This window comes from Phymastichus coffea, unplaced genomic scaffold (genome assembly GCF_024137745.1).
Source record: "Phymastichus coffea isolate CEN01 unplaced genomic scaffold, Cenicafe_Pcof_1.1 PCOF00019, whole genome shotgun sequence".
In the NCBI taxonomy this organism is placed as follows: Eukaryota; Metazoa; Arthropoda; class Insecta; order Hymenoptera; family Eulophidae; genus Phymastichus; species Phymastichus coffea.
The window spans coordinates 5,248,008-5,270,839 of NW_026706830.1; the positions used below are offsets into that span (position 1 = coordinate 5,248,008).

Genomic DNA, 22,832 nt, shown 5'->3' on the forward strand with positions numbered 1-22,832 from the left:
AATAATGGAATTAAAAAAGGGAGGGCTCCATCTATTTTACTAGGAATTGGTAACCTTCTATCTAATAAGGTCTTCTACCTCCAGCCTTCTTGACAGCTTCTTTAGTGCTTTTTATAGCCGAACGAATGATGAAGAGTGATCCATTAGTTGGTATAACACTTCTCGAGGCAGTATTAATAATTTTTTTCAATGCAATCGATAGAATTTTACTTTTTACATGTGTCTTTTGTCGTTGTTGTTGACGATTTTTTAATCCCTCGTCTCGTTTCTTTCCTCGTTTTACAATTTTAATACCTATAACTAGTTTACATTTAACTTTTATTATATTGGCTCTAGCAAACGCAGCAATTTTCTCACCAGAACTACTATCTTTCGCTCGCACTCTATCACAAGCATATTTAGCTAGAATTTCGCCTGCTTCGTTTCTCGCGTCTATGTTCTTTCGATTCTGAAAATAAGCAATAACGTGGTCTGTACAAGGAGCGTCTAACGGATTTTTTCTAAAAGCACTGAGAGTAAGTTGTTTGTTGCAACCATTTAAGTTGCAAGTCATAAATTTTGATAGTGTACTGGAGAAGGAAAAACAAGAAAAAAGATATGGCAAACTGCTATCTGATAGTATACGAGCAGTTTTCTGTGGTCCTAGTAACTATGGAAAAACTAACTGTTTGCTAACACTAATCACACGTCCTAATGGACTTAGATTTGAAAACGTTTATGTTTATTTAAAGTCCCTTAATCAATGGAAGTATAAATTTATGAAAGATTTATTGGAACCAATTGATGATATACAGTACTACGTGTTCAGCAAACATAAGACAGTTGTTTTACCGGACAAAGCTCATTCGAATTCCATCATGATTTTTGACGATATAAGCACTAGAAAGCAGGACAACGGGAGAGCATACTTCTGTATGGGAAGACATAAAAAAGTAGATAGTTTTTATCTCTGTCAATCGTACGCTCGCATTTTAACCCTTTGGTGCACTGTGTTAACGTGGGTTACCATCAACTTGACTTCACATTTTCGCTATTTAATCAATTGTTAACGTATTTACATCCGATTTTTTTTTGTTCATAAACTAATTTATTAGTAAGAGAACATAGAAAAATGGTTTATTTGGCAAAATTGTTTATTATAATTGTTATATAAATAAACAAACATGAAAAACTGTCATTTTTTTCGGAGAAATTCATTATTGAAAAACATAATCAGTGTATTAACTTGAAAATCTGTACTCGGGGGTTTTCGAGGTCGCTGATTACGAATATGAAGTCCAAATCCCAAAATTTTCAATTCGAAATGGCGTATTCAAGATGGCGGTTCCAAAATTTTGAAAAAAAGAGATATATCAGCTTAAAAATCTCTACTCGAGGGTTTTGGGGTCGCTGATTACAAAAATAAAGTCGGAATTCCAAAGTTTTCAATTTAAAATGGCGTATTTAAGATGGCGGCAGAAATTAAAAAAAATAAATGTATAACTTGAAAATCTCTATCTCTTGGGGGTTTTTAAGATTGCCGATCATAAATCTAACATCAAAATTGTCAAATTTTCAATTCAAAATCGCGGATCTAAGATGGAAGTATCAAAATTTTAAAAACAGCTCATAAATCATTACTTGTTGTTGAATCCAATTCGAAATCACTTTATAAAAATCGAGATAAAAATTATATGTAGTTTAAGTTTACATCTAAATCGTTGAAATCGTAGATGAGGTGATATATTTCGAGGTAATTTTTTGTTTTTATCACAACTCTTTTTTATTATGAATAGGAAATAAACATAATAACTTTTTTTTACAATCCTGAAATATTATCAAAAATTCTGACTTTTCATTGCAAATGCTATTAATCAAAACTAATACTAATTTTATATTTTTACATGACTTCGTGAGCTTATATTTTTTTATAAAAGTTACTATTTGCACATTGAAAGTATTCAAAGTTACAAAAAGTTATAAATATGGGGAGAAAAAAAATGTCGTTACAACCGAAATTCCTAGCGATTCTGAATCGGTTGATGGGCTTCAAGATTCTGACAAGGAAGAAGACGTTGTGAACTCAAGATCACTTTTAGACGAAAATGTTTCTACTGTAAATAATAACGATGACGAGGAAGAATCAATGGACGCAGAAGACATTGATGATTCAAATCAATCTGATACGAGGTGTGTTCAAAAAGTAACGAGAATTTTTAAATTTCGCGGGTTTGGACAGTCCGCTTGTATAAAATTTGCGAGATTATTCGTATTAGAAAATCGGCTCGGGGAAGATTTCATTTCTAACAGAGTTAAAAAGTTAAAAAAAATTAAACAGAGATAAATATGCACGATCTAGATCTTTTCACTTATGTAAATTCAAAAATATTATTTGTTGAAAAATATATCAAAAATCATTTGCAAAAATTATACCATGACGTACTACTACAGCAATGCGAATTAGAAAGAAAAGTTATTACGAATGCATTAAATATTGCCACTTTATCGCCGGACCTTTTAGCATATTATTTAATGAGAGAACCCGGATACATGGCCATGATGGCGGGTGAAGTAGTACTTGTATTTGGGAGTTTGTTAGTCGTCCAAGATCGGATTTTATGTTTTCTAAAAGCTTTGGTCCAATCATTCCAGATACAGCGAAATTACCATTCATATTCTGTTGTTTATTTTCTTCTGATCTATTGGATCATATTGTACATTAAACTAATCTGTACATTTCTCAAAAAAAGGATAAGCAAGATCCCATCACAAAAGAAGAATTAAAAATATTTTTAGGCATTAACATTCTGATGGGTATAAAAGAATTGCCATCTTACTGAGATTATTGGAGTGAAAACCCTCAGCTACGCGATTCTTACATATCATCTCTCATGACTGTTAATCGTTTTAGTTTTGTTTCTGTCTCATATGCATGTCAACGACAACTCTAAAGAACCAAAAAAAGGTGATCCAAATTACGATAAACTGTATAAGGTAAGACCACTTTTAGACGAGCTTTCTCGAACCTTCAAAGAAAGTTTCAATCCAGGTAAGCACCAATCTGTAGATGAGTCTATGATAAAATTCAAGGGTAGAAGTACTATGAAACAATACATGCCAGCTAAACCTATAAAGCGCGGATATAAGTGCTGGACTCGCGCAGATGAGTCTGGTTACATATGCCAGTTTCAAAACTATACTGGAAAAGCAGACAACACTGAAAAACAATTGGGAACAAGAATTGTAAAAGACCTTACACGAGAACTTGTTGATCGCAATCATCACGTATATTTCGATAATTTTTTTACTGAGGTGGAACTTCTTTCATCACTGAAAGAAGATAAAATAAACGCATGTGGCACGGTTCGGCAGAGTCATTCTGGTCTACCAACGAATATCAATGATAAAAAATCCAAAAAAAAAAATGGACATAGGAGAATATGAATTTATGACTACCAAGACAGGTCTTACCTGGATCAAGTGGATGGATAAGAAACCAGTTTATTTTCTATCCAACTTTCACGATGCATCTAAAGTTACTACCGTAAATCGTAGACAAAAAGATGGCTCTCTAAAATGTGTTAATTGTCCTGTTGTTTTTTCAGATTATAATAAGCACATGGGTTATGTAGATTATGCTGATTGACTTATTTCAGTTTATAAAATTGATCGTAAATCTAATAAGTGCTGGTTTAGAATATTTTGGCATTTTCTCGATCTAACAATAAGTAATGCATATATTTTTACAGAGAAAAACATATAAAACCAACGTTGAATTTGAAAAAATTTCGATTAAATTTAGTAGAACAAATGGTAGGACACAAAATTCCAACTGCCAAAGGTCGAAAGCGCAAATCTGACCATTCGGAAGATTTTCGTTACCAGAAACCACAAGTTTCTTTAGAGAAAAGACGCAATCAAGCAGCTCATATGCCTGTTTCTATTCAAAGCGCAAAATGATGTGTTCATTGCAGCACTAGAAAGGATCAAAGGAGAACAAAATGGAAATGTATGGCTTGCGATGTACCATTGTGTCTTTTGCAAGATAGAAATTGTTTCCAAAATTACCACACTTAGGTAAAGAATAATGCTTACTTTTTCACAACTTCATAGGCAAAATCAAAAGAAAATACATAAAACATAGTTTAAATAATTCTAAAAACTGAATAAAATACTAAAAAAATTACTAAATTACTACTAAAATACTAAAAAAAGAATAAAAAAACAAAAAAAAAACAAAAACAAAAAAAAACAAAAAACAAAAAAAAAAACAAAAAAAAATGGAGCTAGTACTCTTTTACGTCCTCGTCATTAGCTCTGGGTTACGCAAAAAAAGAGTAAATTTTCGAAAGTCCCCAATATTTTAACCACTGTTTATGTCGTAGTATTCGTCATATTAGATCTACAATGATCAACTATAAAAAAAATTAACAGATTCGTAATCAGCAACCGCAAAAACCCATGGGTAGTGATTTTTAAGCTTGTACATCTAATTTATCGAAAATTCCCGAGCCGCCATCTTGAATCCGTCATTTTGAATCAATAATTTCTGCATTCCGACTTCATATTCATGATCAGCGATCCCGAAAACCCCTTAGTAACGATTTTTAAGTAGATACATCTATTTTTTGGAAATTTTGATACCGCCATTTTGAATTCGCCATCTTGAATTAAAAATTTCGAAATTATGACTTCAGATTCGTGATCAGCGACCCCAAAAACCCCTGAGTAGGAATTTTCAAGTAAAACCACTGAACAGAAAAATATGTGCAACAAAGGGTTAAAGCATATCATTCAGGGTAAGGTGAATTTACTAGCTGTGTTTTGGTCAGATGACGTGAATATTAAACACATTTACAATGATTATGTTAACTCGGATATGTTTTTTTAGTAGTTTACAGCAAATTGCTCAAAATGTTGGAGAGACGATAATCATGGATTTCTAGTTATCGACCGAGACAGACCAATAAATGATGGGCGATATAGACAGGGATTTGATTCATTTACTATAAATATAGCGGAGTGAACGAATGAAGATTATTTAACTTTAGAAATTACAAGTGTCAACATGGCTTATTTTGAAAAAGAAAAGAATGTGCTCGAGCAATTATCTTGGGCTTGTGAGGTCATCAGACGTAAGTATCAACTAATAAAACGTAACAAAGCTGATTTAGAACAGACATTGAATGAAACATTTAAACCCACGGTCGATCCATTGAAAAAGTTTTTAGAGTTAGCTACTGATGAAACTAACGCTACTCCTAGATATGAAACGAAAAAGAAAAAAAAATCACGTTCGATAAAGTTTTCAGGTCAAAAATAATAGCTGACACTCCCTATAAATCTGGATATTTCAATAGTACTGTTCATTAATTAAATTCTACATTGCAACCACTTGTTACTACATTTTAATCTGCTATTATTATAATGATGAAGACGAATTTAATAAGAGTGCTGAATCATCACTTGCTACAACTGCAATAAATATAGACAAAATTAGTTCAAATGTAACTACAAAATAGCAAAAACTACTATTTGATGATTCAATTGTAGGAAACTATGTTGGACTATTTCATGAACCTCAACAGAAAAGTAATTTCGACAAGACATTTGGTGTTCGCTTACAAGAAAAAACATATGTCATAGATAATTCTCCAATTTCCTTCGAAAACGATAATGTGACTGTGAATGAAAAAGCATACAACAAGACGGCCGGTTTAATGGAAGTTCTCTTTTGTAAAGAACCCGATTCTAAAATAATTAGCTGATCGAATATTGATATAAAAAAAATATATACAAAATTAATTTTTTATATAAAAATAAATTTTTTTATAAAACTATATAAAAATTCTTGAAATCATTGACGCTCATCGTAAGACATACGAAATAAGTGGAGAATATCGCAATAAGCATGTAAATAAATTCAAAAGTATATTGGTCCAAATTTATCTTTTAGCGCTATTGCTAAGAAGCGACAATCAATTATTGATAGAAGAGGTTTTTTACCTAACTATAAAATAGCAAGAAAAGGAACATTATTTGATTATGTACTAGGTGTGATCAAAAAGTAAGGTGAATTTTGAAATTTAGCGGGCTACGTCCGTTCGATCTTCGGCTTTTTTATTTGGATATGTCGGTACAATCGTCTAGAACATACGTTCCAAATTTCAGCTTTGTAGTATGTTTGGTTTGTTTGTGAGAGGCATCAAGGTTAGAAGTGTTTTGCGTGCTCCACGATTTGCTGCTGTCTAAAAACATGGATCAAAGAGTTTGCATTAAATTTTGTGTGAAAAATGGAATCAAATGTTCCAAAACACTTGAAATGCTGAAAGTGGCATACGGTGAGTCTACTTTAAGCCAAAAAAATGTTTACAAGTGGTATAAACTCTTTCAAGAAGGCCGAGAAGACACCGACGACGAACCTCGTTCTGGACGCCCCAGCACATCAACAACTGATGAGAATGTTGAAGAAGTGAAGAAAATAGTGTTGGGAAATCGTCGAATTACCATTAGAGAAATTGCTGATGATATTGGCATCTCATTTGGTTCGTGCCAATCAATTTTCACGAGTGTTTTAGACATGAGACGTGTGTCAGCGAAGTTTGTTCCGAAATTGCTCAATTTCGACCAAAAGAAACGTCGCATGAGCATCGCCCAAGAGCTACTGAATGACGTCAACGATGATCCAGATTTACTCAACAGGGTTATAACAGGTGACGAAACATGGGTATACGGTTATGACGTCGAGACTAAGACTCAATCGTCCCAGTGGAGGCATTCTGGATCACCAAGACCAAAAAAAGCACGCCAAGTTCGATCAAATGTAAAGGTTTTGCTTACAATTTTCTTTGACTGCAGGGGCGTGGTGCATCATGAGTTCTTGCCACAGGATAGAACAGTAAATAAGGAATATTACCTGCAAGTTATGCGCAATTTGCGCGAAGCAATCCGCCAGAAACGTTCGAATTTGTGGAAAAATAAAAATTGGCTTTTGCACCATGATAACGCGCCTGCTCACACATCGTTGCTTGTGCGCGAATTTTTGGCGTCGAATCGTTTGTTCGACTGTCACTGCCTAATGATGCTGGCTATCGCACAAAACTATGATTTTGCGTAATGCCTCTCTAAAAACTCGATGTAAAACACTTTTCCTCTATCCTAGCATTTACTTATATTTCTTATTACGGCACTCGTGTGTTGACATGCATATTAAAACTGCGTCTGAAAAACGCACATGACGCCTTCTCTAAATCTATTCTCTCAGTTTTATTTTCTTTATCAGATTACCTCTACAAACCTCTATATCTATATACTAGAAACTCTAAATCAATAAACGAGCAAAATTCTTTGTTTTCGATAAAAGTCTTTGTCGCGAGAGAGACCGGCAGAGAACCCGCACTTGAAAATTACTTGAATTCTTTAACGAAGTTTTGCGCAGCGGAAGAGTGCTGGGCCCATAACCTGACCGAGTTCGTGCGGGAAGCAGGGCGTGATTCAATAAAATGAGGCAGGCAGTTTCACAAGATTAACAACAACTTTATTTAAGGCACAACGGTGCAGAACACAAAAGAACGATGAGCACTCTAGGAGAGTCGAGAGCGGTGTGTCTCGCAGGGCACACACTATAACTATACACAAGTGCGCGCATGCGCACGCATACCACACACGCATACCACCTCAAGCTCCGCTCAAGCATACTTTAACACAAGAAGATAATAAATACATTTAAATAATGAATATGAATCGATAATATCGTAATGATAAATTATTGCTTTTGAAATTCGGTCTGGTAGAATAATTTGGAACTCAGAGTCGAGTTCAAAAATAATTCGAGATTGATCTTACCTCATGTATGTTATTAGATAAATCTGATCTTTATACAATTCATGATAACTCTTTTCAGGAAGTACATCAAAGAACTTTATTTCAATGTTATTCAATATTTCAAAATTCATCTAGCTATAGGAAAAGATATAGAGAATGTTACATCTTATACTACTACTGCTATAACAGCTACTACTCGATTCTTGAGACTTTGATGTAACCCCGCTACTACGCTTTTCGATCCGTCAAATTCGCCTCCTTTTCTCTTTGTTATTTATTCATTTTTTTTGTTAAGAAATAGTGAAAACCCCAACCATCACTCTCAGTTGTGAGGAACTTCCACTACTAACATTGCTTATGAGACTTTTACATTAAATCGAAACTTAATGGAAAGGACGCATAACTATAGTAATTACTTATACCTCTCCAAAAAAGGATTTAAGAGAATAATTAAATTAGAATCAAAGACTTGGTTAAAATTAAACAAATATATATATTACTTTTTTACTATATACATTTATTGACTATTCTAAATAAATTTTTAAATTCAAAGTTGGAGCCTTCTTGATGGAGTAGAAACAATTCCTCAAGTAAAAATAAGTAGAAACCCTTCCTCTCAGTGGTCTCGTACAGCTTCTGCAGTTTATTCTCATCGTTTTCGAATACTAAGCTAATTCGCTTTGTCAGAAATACTTCAAATTCATCATCTACTGTCACTATAACGCAAAATCCATAGTGAGTATTTAATCATCTCAGTTAAGTTACCATATACGTACAATGGTTATCTAATTGTGATATGGTCTTTCTACGTAAAAAACTTGCCTTTACAATCCTATTGATTGATGAAAAATCCATTCTACCAACAAAAATCAATCATTAATTGACTATATACTTTTTTGTTACTACTAGAGTTAGAGTTAGAGAACTATACAAGAAACTTTTTTTTATTAAATTTACTGCAGAGCTTCTACTAGTGGAGGAAGAGGAGGATTAGGAAGAGACTACTGCTTCAAGCGAATACTGGACGCCTTAGACTGAAGCGTGTTCTCCATTTTATAACCAACATTCTCTCTCTTAGAGTTCATCATTACCGCCTCTCTTTTCGCCCACTACTCTATCCTGAGCGACATCTATAGAGTGTTTCTCTCTTCCAACTTTTTCCTTTTCCTAAAAGATCCTTCTTCCCCCATACCATCTCCTACTGAGCGACATTTATTGACTATAACTGAAGTAAAATTTTCATGCTACCCTCTATGGTCATTTTCTTTATCTTCTACTTCTTTTTCATCTTTCTTTCGGCGCAGCGCTGCAACTCTTTCAGTTTTGACATTTCTATCATTTTGTAATGTCCCCATGGAAGCATATCAGATTTTCAGTTCTTACTTGATGCAATTTACTTCAAATATTATACTGCTCTCGAGTTATAGTTTGCAAATCTATTAAGCAACTAAGGTGAAAATTTTTTTCTCAATCTTCATGTGAAAATCTTTATGTGAAAATTTTTTTCTCAACTATATGTGTTTTTACTCCTTTCGCCTTTTTCATCGCTAGTTGATTCATTAGTTAATACGAGTATAAGCTTTTCTCATTTCTATGGCCTTAGGTAATGAAATATATGAGCAAGGTTCATTTATATTAATTGTAAGCCTAACAATAGTCTTTAATGACCAACCAGACTAACTTTCTTGAAATTCTTTTATATTTTAAAGTAAAACGACTTTAATATTTTTTTCAAACTATTCAATTAGATTACTACTTTTATAAATGCATTGATTTTTAGTGTTAAAGTATTTTATTTGAATATCCTCTTCATTATTCTTTATAATAATAAATTGAGGTGAAAATTCCACATTTATCTTCAATGCATTATGGATAGCTAGAAACTCGGTATTTGCTTTTGTAAAAGTTTTTTGCTTCATTTAAAAACGACTTTATATCCACATTATACTATAATTATAGTATTAATACGATTTTCGAAAGCAGAATGAATTGGTCTCCAAACAATACCATCTTCTTGAATTTAATCTATATTTAACTGAGATGTCTAAATAGTTACACCGACTTTTATGAAATTATTAAATTGTGTTACTAGAGAAATCAAGTGTGTATAGCAAATTTGACCTCTTTGTAGTTTTGCTCGATATAAATTACTCAGTTTCAAATATCGATCAAGAACAGTGAAAGCAAAATTTGCTAAATTTTTCTATCTAATAAAATCATCTACGTCGACTCCTTTGTCAAGAAATTTATAATAGGCTGACGACAAATCTTTTACAGTTTGTTCAAAATATGAAGTTGAAGACGTACTGCTCCAATATATCTATGAGGACAAGTATGCGAAATGGAGTATGTTTGAGATTTAACCCTCCATATCACTGGCTAAACCTTCCCAAGAAATATCAATATTATTTCAATTAGAACTCTTTTGCCTTTCAATTACTTTAGAGTTTTAGCCAACTTATCTAGATAGATCTTCCTGCTATGACAGAACTGGCAATAGACGCTTATCAGGTAGATTTCACCAAAGGCTCCGACTATTTATGCGCAACCACAGTGGGAGTCATACAAGTTAGAAATCTTTGTAGCTGTAACACTGTCAGAGTTATAGAGTATCGCGGCTTATATCACTTCGCCTTTTTCGATTCTGTGATAGGCCATGATACTGCCCAAACTTGAAATCGCGTTATTCCAGTTGTATGGCTCTTGTATAAGTGCTACTTGTATTTTTATTTCCTGTGTAATAGCGTCAGCCGTCCTTGGCTGATAATCCTTTCCCGCTATCACCAAATTCTTTAAGGGGGAGGTAAAGGAGGCGGTGTATCGCTCCCAGCAAGGCAGAAGAGGAAAGGCGATCGCAATAAACATTCAAACCTTTTACCAACCAAATACGTTTATTATAAAATCGCTACCTTGAGCGATGGCGAATAAAACAATCTATCAAACCTTAACCTATAACTTCACAATAACTTCTTACCACTAAATGAGATGACCGGCACGTCAGCGTCTTGCCATCTCACAACTGACTCGATACACAATAAAGAAAGAAAACTTAATCATAATCCAGCTGTGCCGGCCCGCGAGAGCCTGGCACAGCGTACAAGTCGCGAATAGCCAAAACGGGTTAAACCCGATTAAGGAAGAGAAACGAGAGGAGAGATTATGATCTGTTAATTGGCGAAGTCCTCTGGGCTGGCGAGTTGATCATTTCTCTGCCGGCCGGTGACCTCCTTCGATATGGCGTGACTGGTGGACAAAGGGCCGCTCTCGAGGATACTCTTCTGGTGCACTAGCTGGTATGCTCTCGCTTGCAGGGTCAATTCCTTAATGCTCGCGACAAGCGACGCAATAGTGCGTGAGAGACTGTTTCTCACGCCCTCCCCACTCACTTGCCAAAAACAAGAGGAACAAATCAAAATAATAAGAAAACAAGACAAAGAAAAAAGAAATAGAAATAAAAATATTACACAAACACAAGTACATATAGATGACGAAAATACAACACGGAAACAACATAACATAAGATTTACGAAAAAACCCATCGAATTAAGAAAAGACAACATCATACATTTTATCGATTACAAACATCAATCATTAGATAACACAACAGAAAGTCTAATGAAAATCAAACATATACAACCAGACAAAAATCTACAGCCCCAAGAAATTGAAATAATACAGTCAAGAACAAAAAACATCTTCATAGCCTGTCTTAACACAAGACAGTCGGCTATGAGAATAAAGGAAAATCTCAAAAGTCTCTTCAAATTATTAAGAACATTAATAATTCGCAAGAGAATAAAGACATTCAGCATCTCAAAAGACCTACAATTAAAAAACATACACTGGACTGAAATAGAAAACATTCTAGCGACAACATTCGAAAACTCTAAAACTAAAATTATCATTTGCCTAAATTACATCGACTACGTAAAACTCACAGACCGAGACAATATATTCGACCAATATCACTCAAGCGCACTAGGAGGACATTCGGGAATCAACAGAACATGGAATAGAATAAAGAACAAATACTATTGGGAAAATCTGAAAACTGATATAGAGAACCGTATTAAAAATTGTGAAATTTGTCAAAGAAACAAACTAAAAAGAATAAAAACTAGACAACCAATGATAATAACGGATACTCCCATGAAAACATTCGACAAAATCGCAATGGACCTCTAAACGTTACTAATAATCAAAATAAATACATTCTTTCTATCCAAGACCTCCTCTCAAAATTCATAATAGTTGTTCCACTCAGTGATCAAACGGCAGAAACAATTGCAGATGCCCTAATTAAAAGATTTATATGTATTTTCAGTTCACCAAAAGTAGTCCTCACCGACAGAGGAGCAAACTTTACAAGTAAAATTTTAAAAGCCATTGCTCGTAGATTTAAATTTGCAAAAATAGAAACCACCGCATTTTCACCACAATCAAACGGCTCCCTAGAAAGAGCACATCACCCCCTTTGTGAATATTTAAAAAATTTTTCTAGTAAAAAAATTGAATGGAATAATTTATTAGAATTAGCCCAATTTCATTACAATACAAGCATTCACAACGCACATAGATTTACTCCGCATGAACTGGTCTTCGCTTATCCACCACGATTACCATCTAGTGAACCATTAAAAACTTCAGAACAATTGCCAACATTTAATAATTATCTATCCACACTTATACAAAACATGCAGGATATTGCATGCTTAGCGCGGGAAAACCTCATAATAGCTAAAGAAAGATCAAAAAAATATTATGATCGCCACATAAACCCTTGCAATTTCAAAATAGGAGATCAAGTGTGGCTCATTAAAGAACCTAAACCGGGAAAATTAGAAAAGAATCAAAACCTGGGTCCTTTTGAAATATTAAATATCACAGACAAACATAATGTAACAATAAATAAGGGTGGAAAACCGAATACAGTTCATGCAAATAAATTAATATTACACAAAAGTATATAAAATGATAAACCTTTCTCTGTTTTAGGACAAACAAATCATGTATTCAAAAATAACGTTATTCATTACATTTTTTCAAATTACTTATGCATACATTGGATATCACTGCGGCACTACAAACACAAACATCACAACATTCTCTCTACTGGACGCTGACGAATGCGACTTTAAAACCGAAACAATAAACTCAACAATAGCAAATATAGAACTTATCCAAGCAGCTGAATTTAGAAATATTCCAGTACATCAATGCAAAATTGAAATCCATCGGACAGTATACCAATGCGGACTATTCGGACGCCTCGAACCTGAACAAAATGGAGAACAGGAATACTTGTATGAATTGAGCCATGAACAATGCCAAACTATCCACGAAACGAGAATTTTTAAGTATGACAATTTTCATACGATTGCTGATTTAAAAATAAACGCCACAACAACCAAAGGCATAGACTTCGCTGGCGATGCAGGAAGCTGCAGCGGCGTAGCCTACGCAGACAGGTTCGGATCATGGAGTAAGATACTTGTTCAAGGCACAATTAAAATCACATTAATACAAGCCTATGCGAAAATTAGTCTGAATAATGATAAATTACATTTAAGCTCAGGAACGATATGTAAATTTTCAGACACAACTTGCGTAGACTCTGACGGGGGTTATACATTTTGGGACATTTTACCTCAGGAAGAATGTTTTACTAACACTTACGATATTTTATATAAAGGTCCAGTAACAAAATACTTTAACACACACAATGACGACATAATATACATGGTAAACACTAGCGACACGACCTTTGCTTTAACAGCTAAAGACAAAATATTGAAATGCTACAGAGAGTTCACTAGAACAGAACACCCAAAACTCTTTATCGGGGAAGAAAATAATAACTTCAACAGATACAAATTCGATAAAGATACGGTTACTAGCAAAAGCAAGGTTAACATCGATTTATTCACATACGTAAATTCTAAATTTGTATATGTCGAAAAGCATTTGGGCAGACAACTGAACGATCTTTACAGAAAAATCATTACAGATAGGTGTGAAGTAGAGAGGAAAACATTACAAAACTCCCTATCCCTTGCAACCCTCTCCCCTGACGAATTCGCATACAATATCATGAAAAGACCTGGATACATTGCCAGGATCGCAGGAGAAGCAGTTCATATCATAAAATGCATCCCTACTGTAGTGAAGGCACAGCACCTTAGCGAATGCTACAGCGAATTACCAGTAATTTCAGGCAATGAAACCTGGTTTCTTACTCCAAAAACGCATATCCTCAAAAGAAGAGGTACTCCAATGAACTGCAACTCCATCATACCTACATACTACAAAGTAAATAACAAATGGATAAAACTAACACCGAAACCAACGGAAACAATATCACCACAAACACTCAAACCAAACACAAACATAAATTGGAAATTTGAATCCATAGAGTCATTAGCAACTAGCGGCATATACTCACAACAAGAATTAGATCAACTACAACAACAAATAATGTTCCCCATGGAAAAAGCATCTCTGTTAAATATTATAGCTAAAGAGATATCAGGAGAAGGAACAACAGGGAATATTTTTACAGAAAATACACTTGCAAAATTGGCAGAAAGCACATGGAATCACATGTTCAACAAGCTAGTCATGTGCGGATCAATCTCATCAGTAATCATCATGATATTAATAATACTGCAAATAACAAAATTGACAATTGACACCATCATCAGAGGATATACGCTGCACATGATTTATGGCTGGTCTATGAACCTACTATGGGCCTTCTTTAGCTCAATAACCCACCTGTTAGTGACACTAGGACGACAAAACCACAACAGTATGACAAAAATTAATAAACAAAATGCAGAAATTGAACTAGACACAATACACACAAACCTGAACGACACAGACGTCAAGATACAAATCTACCCTGATACCCACTGTCCTATTCCTCAACAAAACTTACCTCTCGAAACAACAATAATCAAATACAAACATGACCTATTTTCAACAAAAATCTAATTGTCATGTCGTTCAGTACCCCAAATGCTTTACGTCATGGCCACATTTTAAGCGGGGAGGGAAGCGAGATATTCGCTCTAGGATATTAGGCTGAGATGACAAAGGAATTGAAATAAAAAACAAAGATTTGTTCTTTTTAAAAACAGAAAAAAATATATATTTATTTTTACAAAATTACAAGCATATTCGCAAATATAATCACACTCAGATACAATTGCAATTATACCGGTGGTCCACACTTGGACCTACAATCACATTATAAAAATCACTAAACACTTCTACGCATACCCTACGGAAACCATTGCAATAAACTAACAAACCATAAAAAAATAAGTCACGAAGACCCCAAGTATCTTCGTCTGGCCCATACTCCCCCAGGAAGAAGGCCGTGCGCGTCACTCGGTCGCAATGCCGTAGAGTCCGCACCAATTGCCATCTCTGAAACTAACAAAGCAAACAGGAAACAAATTAATCCATATATATAAAAATACCAATATACATTGCAAAATACTTACATCTATCCTCACATACTTCCGGGTTCCGGGTTTCGGCCCGGCAGGAAGGGGCAAGCCCTCTCGTCTGGCTTTCTTCACAGCACGTGATATGAAATAAAGCATGGCAACAAGAATTACAATCAATCTTTAATACTTACACAGACCATGAAATAACGTTTCCTTGGGAACCCGAACATCGTAAACTGAAAAACTTGAACTGTACAAAGTCGAGCAACTGCACTCCTTATATACTAAATAAAATGTACATACCACAAAATCTCTGTATAAACCGCAAACTAGTAGCTTTGAATTTCAGAAGTATTTTTATGCAAAACATTGCAATCATATTGCAATGTCTTAGGCCCTGGGGTGTTACGTCTTACGACGCATCCTTTTTGTAACAACTGCACACTCGTGAAATTCAAAGCTTCTAAAACTATTCGCACGTCAGCAGAAAGCTGACGAAACGCGAGGTAAATGACACTCCGAAATAAAGTTGTTACACCTTGCGACACATCCTCTTTTGTAACAAATGCATATTCAGGAAATTCAAAACTGCTAAAATATTCACACGTCAGCAGAAAGCTGACAAAACGCAAAACAAATAGCACTCCGAAATAAAGCCACCGAGCACAAGAATGTATATTCAGCAAAAAACAAAATGTCACAATTCAATACTGACCTGAAAATTAACATATAAAAAGCAATGAACATCATTACGAGTCAGTTGATCAGTAGTCAGTCAGTCAATAAGTACCTGTAAGACTCAACTCCGTACACACTGGTCCGACAATTGGTGATCATTTTACTTAATAAACTCACGACTGTTACAAAGTAATATCGTGCAAGTATTATTCAACAATCTATCCTATTCAATTCAACAAGCAGTTAGAGCCTGCTACACTCATACAACCCAACAAGCAGTTAGAGCCTGCTACATTTTATCAACAATTAAAAGCTACGATTATCAAGGTAGTACAATCATCAGACATACATTTCCACATATATTTATTATAAGTGAGACATATCCGACCACTAGTCAACATATTGGAACGTCTCATTCATTAGCTATTCGTAGTTGATGCACGAGACGTAACAATATAGTACTTTATGGATCGACAATACATGAAACCACTATGTTGAATATTTAAGTTTTTCTTAATCTGATTTTGTGAAATAATAAGTAAGTTCTTTATCTTTCAGGTGTCAATGATTATGGCTACTTTAACAGTTTATAAAAAATGCCATGGTGACGGGTTATCCGAAAGAAGATGGTCGGGCGCAAACAAAAAATTAAAATATATGATGAAGCTATTGCTTTGTTCAACTATTTCACTAAAAATGTTGTACTTGGAGATATTTTATATCAAAAGTGCAGCTCTTTGACACGTTTAACAGAGTCAAAAGAAGATAAACTCTAATAATCAAAAAACGTGGTAAATACGTAATAATCCGATATCCAAGAATCGTCATTATCTTTGGATCTATCATCACAGACTTCAGTTTATAGCCTACTGGAAATGCAAACTACTGATAGAGGAACAATTGCATTACTTTTCAAAAGAGTTTTTTCTAATTATGATTATTGCTATCTGTTTCAAAATAAAACAAGAATTATCAATTTTCCTTTTGAAGCACGACGACAAGCTTTTGTTAAAAAGGAAATATTTATCCCAGATCGTAACCGATGTTGTAACAAACATTTAATAAAAAAACGGTTTTATGATGAAGACTTGAATAATGTTAAAATATAGGCGCATTCGTGTACAGCAAAAACTGAAGATATTACTAAATTAGTCAAAGTAGTATCACTTCTGATAGAAAATTACACGACAGAATTGGTGACTTTTCTATCTCTGTAGATAGAATTCACGTATTCACAGGATTATCGTGGAAACATATAATACAATTAAAAAAAATGATGGTATCTTTAAGAAGTACAGAAAATCGGACTGTTTCGCAAGCTCTCGTTGTATTTCTATTCAGATTAAGAACAGATAATTTAAATGAAATGATCTGCTCTATTCTTGGACTTGAACGTTCTCAATAAGTTTCTCAGTTTTCAAACTCTATTTGGAACTCCTTTGAAAAGGATGTTTTGCCTTCACGCTTTAGTTTACATATCAACCGATTCTTCTCTAAAAACTTCATGGTATAAGTGATAATAATTTTGCTCTTATCGCTGATGACATTTATTTGGAGCATTAAAAGAGCTCTAATAACTAATACCAACGAAAATCTTATTTGATGCACAAGAAACTTCCTCTGATTAAGTCGTTCACTATACGAGGTGTGTTCAAAAAGTAAGGTGACTTTTCAAATTTCACGCGCAACGTACTTTCGATTATCGATCTTTTTGTTTTGTTATGTTGGTACACTCTTCCCGAACATCTGTACCAAGTTTCAAGTGTATGGCATTTTTTGTTTGGTTGTGAGAGGCGTAAAGGTTATAAGTGTTTTGCGTGCTCGGCGATTTCTTGCTATCGAAAAAAATGGATCAAAGGATTTGCATCAAATTTTGTGTAAAAAATAAAATAAAGTGCTCCGAAACACTTGAAATGTTGACGGTAGCATACGGTGAAACTGTTCTGAGTAAAAAAAATGTTTACAAGTGGTACAAACTCTTCCAAGATGGCCGGAAAGATGCCAATGACGAGCCTCGCTCTGGACGCCCAAGCACGTCAACAACTGATGAAAACGTTCAAGCAGTGAAGAAAATTGTTCTGAAAAATCGTCGAACCACTATCAGAAAAGTTGCTGAGGCTGTTGGGATATCGCTTGGCTCGTGCCATGAAATTTTTTCTAACGTTTCGGGCATGAGACGTATGTCAGCGAAGTTTGTTCCGAAATTGCTAAATTTTGACCAAAAGTACCGTCGCATGAGCATCGCTCAAGAACTGTTGAATGACGTCAACGACGACCCAGATTTACTCAAAAGGGTCATAACTGGTGACGAATCATGGGTATATGGTTATGATATCGAAACCAAAGTCCAGTGGATCCCAATGGAAGAGTCCAGATGAGCCAAGACCGAAAAAAGCACGCCAAGTTCGATCGAATGTCAAAGTTTTGCTCACTGTTTTCTTCGATTACTCATCTTTGCTTGTGAGAGATTTTTTGGCCAAAAACAAGACCACAATCATGCCTCAGCCACCATATTCACCGGATTTGGCCCCATGTGACTTTTCCTTGTTTCCAAAACTAAAGAGACCTATGATAGGACGGAGATTTGCAACGATTGAAGAGATAAAGACTGCATCGCTGGAAGAGCTCAAGGCTATACCGAAAAGTGCTTATGAGAAGTGCTTTGAGGATTGGAAAAACCGTTGGCATAAGTGTACTGTATCTGAGGAGGATTACTTTGAAGGAGACAACATAAATATTGATAAATAAATAAATATTTTTTCTTAAAAATACAAAGTCACCTTACTTTTTGAACACACCTCGTATTTAGAGAATTCAAAGATACAAATGAATATGAACTTAGAAAAACATATGCATCTATATCGAGATTAGCAATCATTGGAGCAGTGTTTGCTATCATAAACAAATTAGACTTTGAAGTTTTCCAGTTAGACATGAAAACAGCTTTTCTAAATAAATAACTGGAAGAAGAGATTTACATGAAAAACCCAGAAGAATTAAAAGTAGGTAAATTGACTAGAAAAGAGAAAGTTTGCAAATTGAAGAAAGCTTTCTATGGACTAAAAATAAATCCTATGAAGTGCTATCAACATTTCTCTATAGAAGTAAAAGAGCTACAATTGCAGACAGACATAAAGGAATCATGTTTATTCATATATAGAAAGTCTGACACTATAATTATGTTGATTTTATATGTAAACGATATTTTGTTAGAAGAATATAACTTTGACAAAAATGAAATTAAGAAACATTTAAGTTCAGTGTTCAAGATAATCTTAGATAAACCTAGAAAATATTTACGTATTTAAATCACTAGACATAGAGAAAGCGAAATAACTGAGCATAGACAGCACAAATATACTAAGAGTTTATTAAAGAAATTATACATGTACGACTGTAAACTTCATAACACATCTATGTTAACTAAACAAGTCAAATCTAGAAACGTTAGAAATTAAAAAAATTAGGAAGCCAGAAGAAGTTAGAATTTCCAAATATAGAAGCAATTGGAAACCTTATGTACTTAGCCTTATGTACATAGCTAATGTAACTCGGCCAAACATTTAATTTTCAATGAGCCAAAAAACAATTAAATTTTTTATTTGAAGACCTAATAGACGTTGAGTGAATCTTTAGATATCTTAACAGTACATCTGAGCTAGGTTTAATTTATAGACAAAAATTAGAAAATTTAGAAATATATTCTGATGCTACACGGTGAACCTTAACTAACTCATTATACAAATTCAAAACAACCAAGATTTTTTTATTGGGATGTTTTTTAGCATGAAAAACTAGTATTTTGAGATCATAATTAAGAACATGATTACAATAATCCATGCCTTCTTTTTTTGGAAAAGAAAAGAAAAAGCGAAATTTTTTAGTTCAAACTCATAATTTTATGTTTAAGATTATTCGTTGCAAATAATTATCATGAGAACGTATACACGCACTGGCTGAAGTATAGATATAGCCATGTCTAAATGCCACATGTACACAACATATGTAAACAATTTTCAATGTAAATAAATCTTAACCTTTTACAATTTTTTAGAACAAAAAAAGAACTAATTTACAATTGGTATATTTACATTTCATTTACTGTTTTCATTTTGAAGAATTCAAGTCAATTTCATATTAAATGCAATATTATAATATATTCAAAATGTCTACAAACGCCTTGAGTCATGAAGATAATCGTAAAAGATTGTGCTTGTTCTGTTTTAAAGTAAATAGTTTTGTTAATTTAAAAAATAAAAAATATAATCAGAAATATAATTCTAAATGGAAAAATTGTGGAGCACATGAAGAAAAGTTTTGTGTGATTACGATTCTTCTTGAGACCAATTTCCTGCAGGCATTTTGTACTTGAATAGTGTCGGCAAGCTGCTTCGCACGCTCTTTTCCTGTTATTATGGAGTAAAATTGAGTTTTATACTTAAATAAAATTAAAACTATTGAAGGCAAAATAAACAAATTCTAAACTACTCAATATATACACAAAATTAAATGCTTAAAAACGCTTACCATACGTCCATATTAATTTGTAAATTAATTCCTAATTGCATTAATATTTCTCCAATACTCAATAATTTTAAATAAAATGACGTATGTCACTGATTTTATCCAATTTTTAGATATTTAACTACATAGATACTGATGAGTACAGCAAGTTAGGTTTTCTTTTTCTTTTGTTAAATAAATAGAACCGTCAGTTGCGCCTAACAATTTAAGTTTCTTAATTGGACTGTTTGTTAATGGTTTATCAATTGTTCATTTGTGATCATTTGAAGACTATATTTATGTATAAATTAAGTTTTACAATGTTTTAAAATAGAATAACAATGACATATGCACCAAAATCAATTCACAATATTTCATATTAAATATTAATTTATAGTTCTCTTCATTATTGATGTTTATTCAAAGCCAAACTTTAGAATTTGAAAAAACATTGAAGAATGTGGGTGTTATTTCTTCTTAATGTCTGCAAATTATTCTACTTACTTGAATTTCTTTAACTAATTAAGTATAAATTGATGCAAAAGGCCTCAGTCTATTATTTAGTGCCGATTTATTCATGAGAATGACTCGTATCATTACTTTCAGATAATTAAAAAATGAATTTACTCAGTAAGCCATCACTTTTTATATAGGAAAATAAACGCGCTCTTATTTTCTTCTTCATTTCTTATTGTTATATTGCTTAACATGTTTAACATTCATTACTTTTTCAAAGGTGGGTATTTCCATTTATTTACAAAACATATATTACTGCAAAAAAATGTGTATTAGTGATGACACACGTTATCATAGTCATGATTTATCATATCAATAACTGTAAAAAATAATCTTTTAGTTTTTTTAAGGGGTCAAATTGTTACCAGTTAAATGGTACTGTATCATATATGATCACAAAAAAGTCGGGCCCATTCTGTCGTTGTATTATATGATCAAATCAAATAATTGTTTTCAAATCAATTTGAATGAAATTTGGGATACTTTAGTTTTTTGAATCTCTGAATCTAAACTTGGCAACGGAATCACAAGTATAACCGAAAAGTGAATGAATTCAGCGACCCTTGCATATAAAATATTGTGTGATTTGGTTTATTTTTTGGCTTCACCATATCTGATTTTAAAAATGAAAAATACCGTGTGGTGGTTGAGCCTCGGTTGGTGTCGCATAGTGCTAAAAATTAGACAAAAATCGCTGCAGATCGTAATTTTTATCCGATTTAAGTCTTTCGGGTCTCAACCAAAAGTTATTCTTTTTTGAAATAATGTAGGGCTGCCACGGTAATGATATAGAATTCCTGACTAAGTCAAAACTTATAGTTATGTAGATTGAAAAAAAATACCCAAACTAGTCCGATATTTATACGAACTAAATTTTATCGAAAAAAAATAGTTATTCTATCTTTTTTTAAGGACTTATTGACAAACTCTTATATTTAAGCAATAGTACGAACAATCATTATAATATTAGAAAAAAATATTATCATGTAATTTGAATTATATTGTTTTAATAAAGATTTTTCTGAATAAGATTACTATTTAATGGCTGGAACGTTGGAATATAAATATTAATGGTAGATTAATTATTTTTCATTTCCTAATTTATCCGAAAAGATTGTAGAATCTACAAAATTTCAATTTTTTCAAAAACATGGAGGGTAACACATATATATTGGATAATATAGAAATACTCGACATTTATTTACTTCGACACTTACAGTTTTTGCGCCATGAAAATGTGCATGAGAAAGGGAGAAAGAGACAGATAAGCTAACCGTGTTTTTCGTTGATGCTGCTGGATGCGTGTTTCTATTTGGCTGGGATATTGCAGGCGTGCTTTTGCATGTGACCGTTGGAAACAATCACTGCAGTAGTTGTGTGCGGTAAATAAAATCGCTGTGCAACGTTTAGCCTCTAATAATGGCCGCTGCAGCTAAGAGATTGCATAGCCCTTAGTCATTGTTTTAGTATATGTGTTTAAGCCACAATTTTTCATTTTTATACGTTGTCAATTTGTACACATTCGTTTGATTACCGGTGATAACCATATTTTATATCTATATAGTTGATATATTTTCAATTACGTTGGCGCTATAATATAGAAGTTATATTTCTTCTATAATATTATAGTATACGATGGAGTACCCGTATTTATATAAATAATTCTTTGATCTATTATAGGTAGCTAGAATTTAACTGATTATTCATTGAAATAAAAGTGATTCAAGATAACTTATGAAAATTATAAAACAGTAAATATTCCCAAAAGCTATACTCATACAAGCGCATATGCATCAAATCAGATTGAGAGATACACGCCTGCTTGAAGCTTATGCATCAATATTATAGCTTATGATGAGTAAAAGGTTCAATAGAGGT

The 22,832-nt window shown here is 33.4% G+C and overlaps 1 protein-coding gene across 1 annotated transcript in view; it reads left to right on the forward strand.

Moving 5' to 3' along the window:
• The window catches only part of LOC131675344 (disintegrin and metalloproteinase domain-containing protein 11), a 2,271,363-nt gene that overhangs the window by 2,170,859 nt on the left and 77,672 nt on the right, over nt 1-22,832 (forward strand). The gene's annotated exons all lie outside the window — the stretch shown is intronic.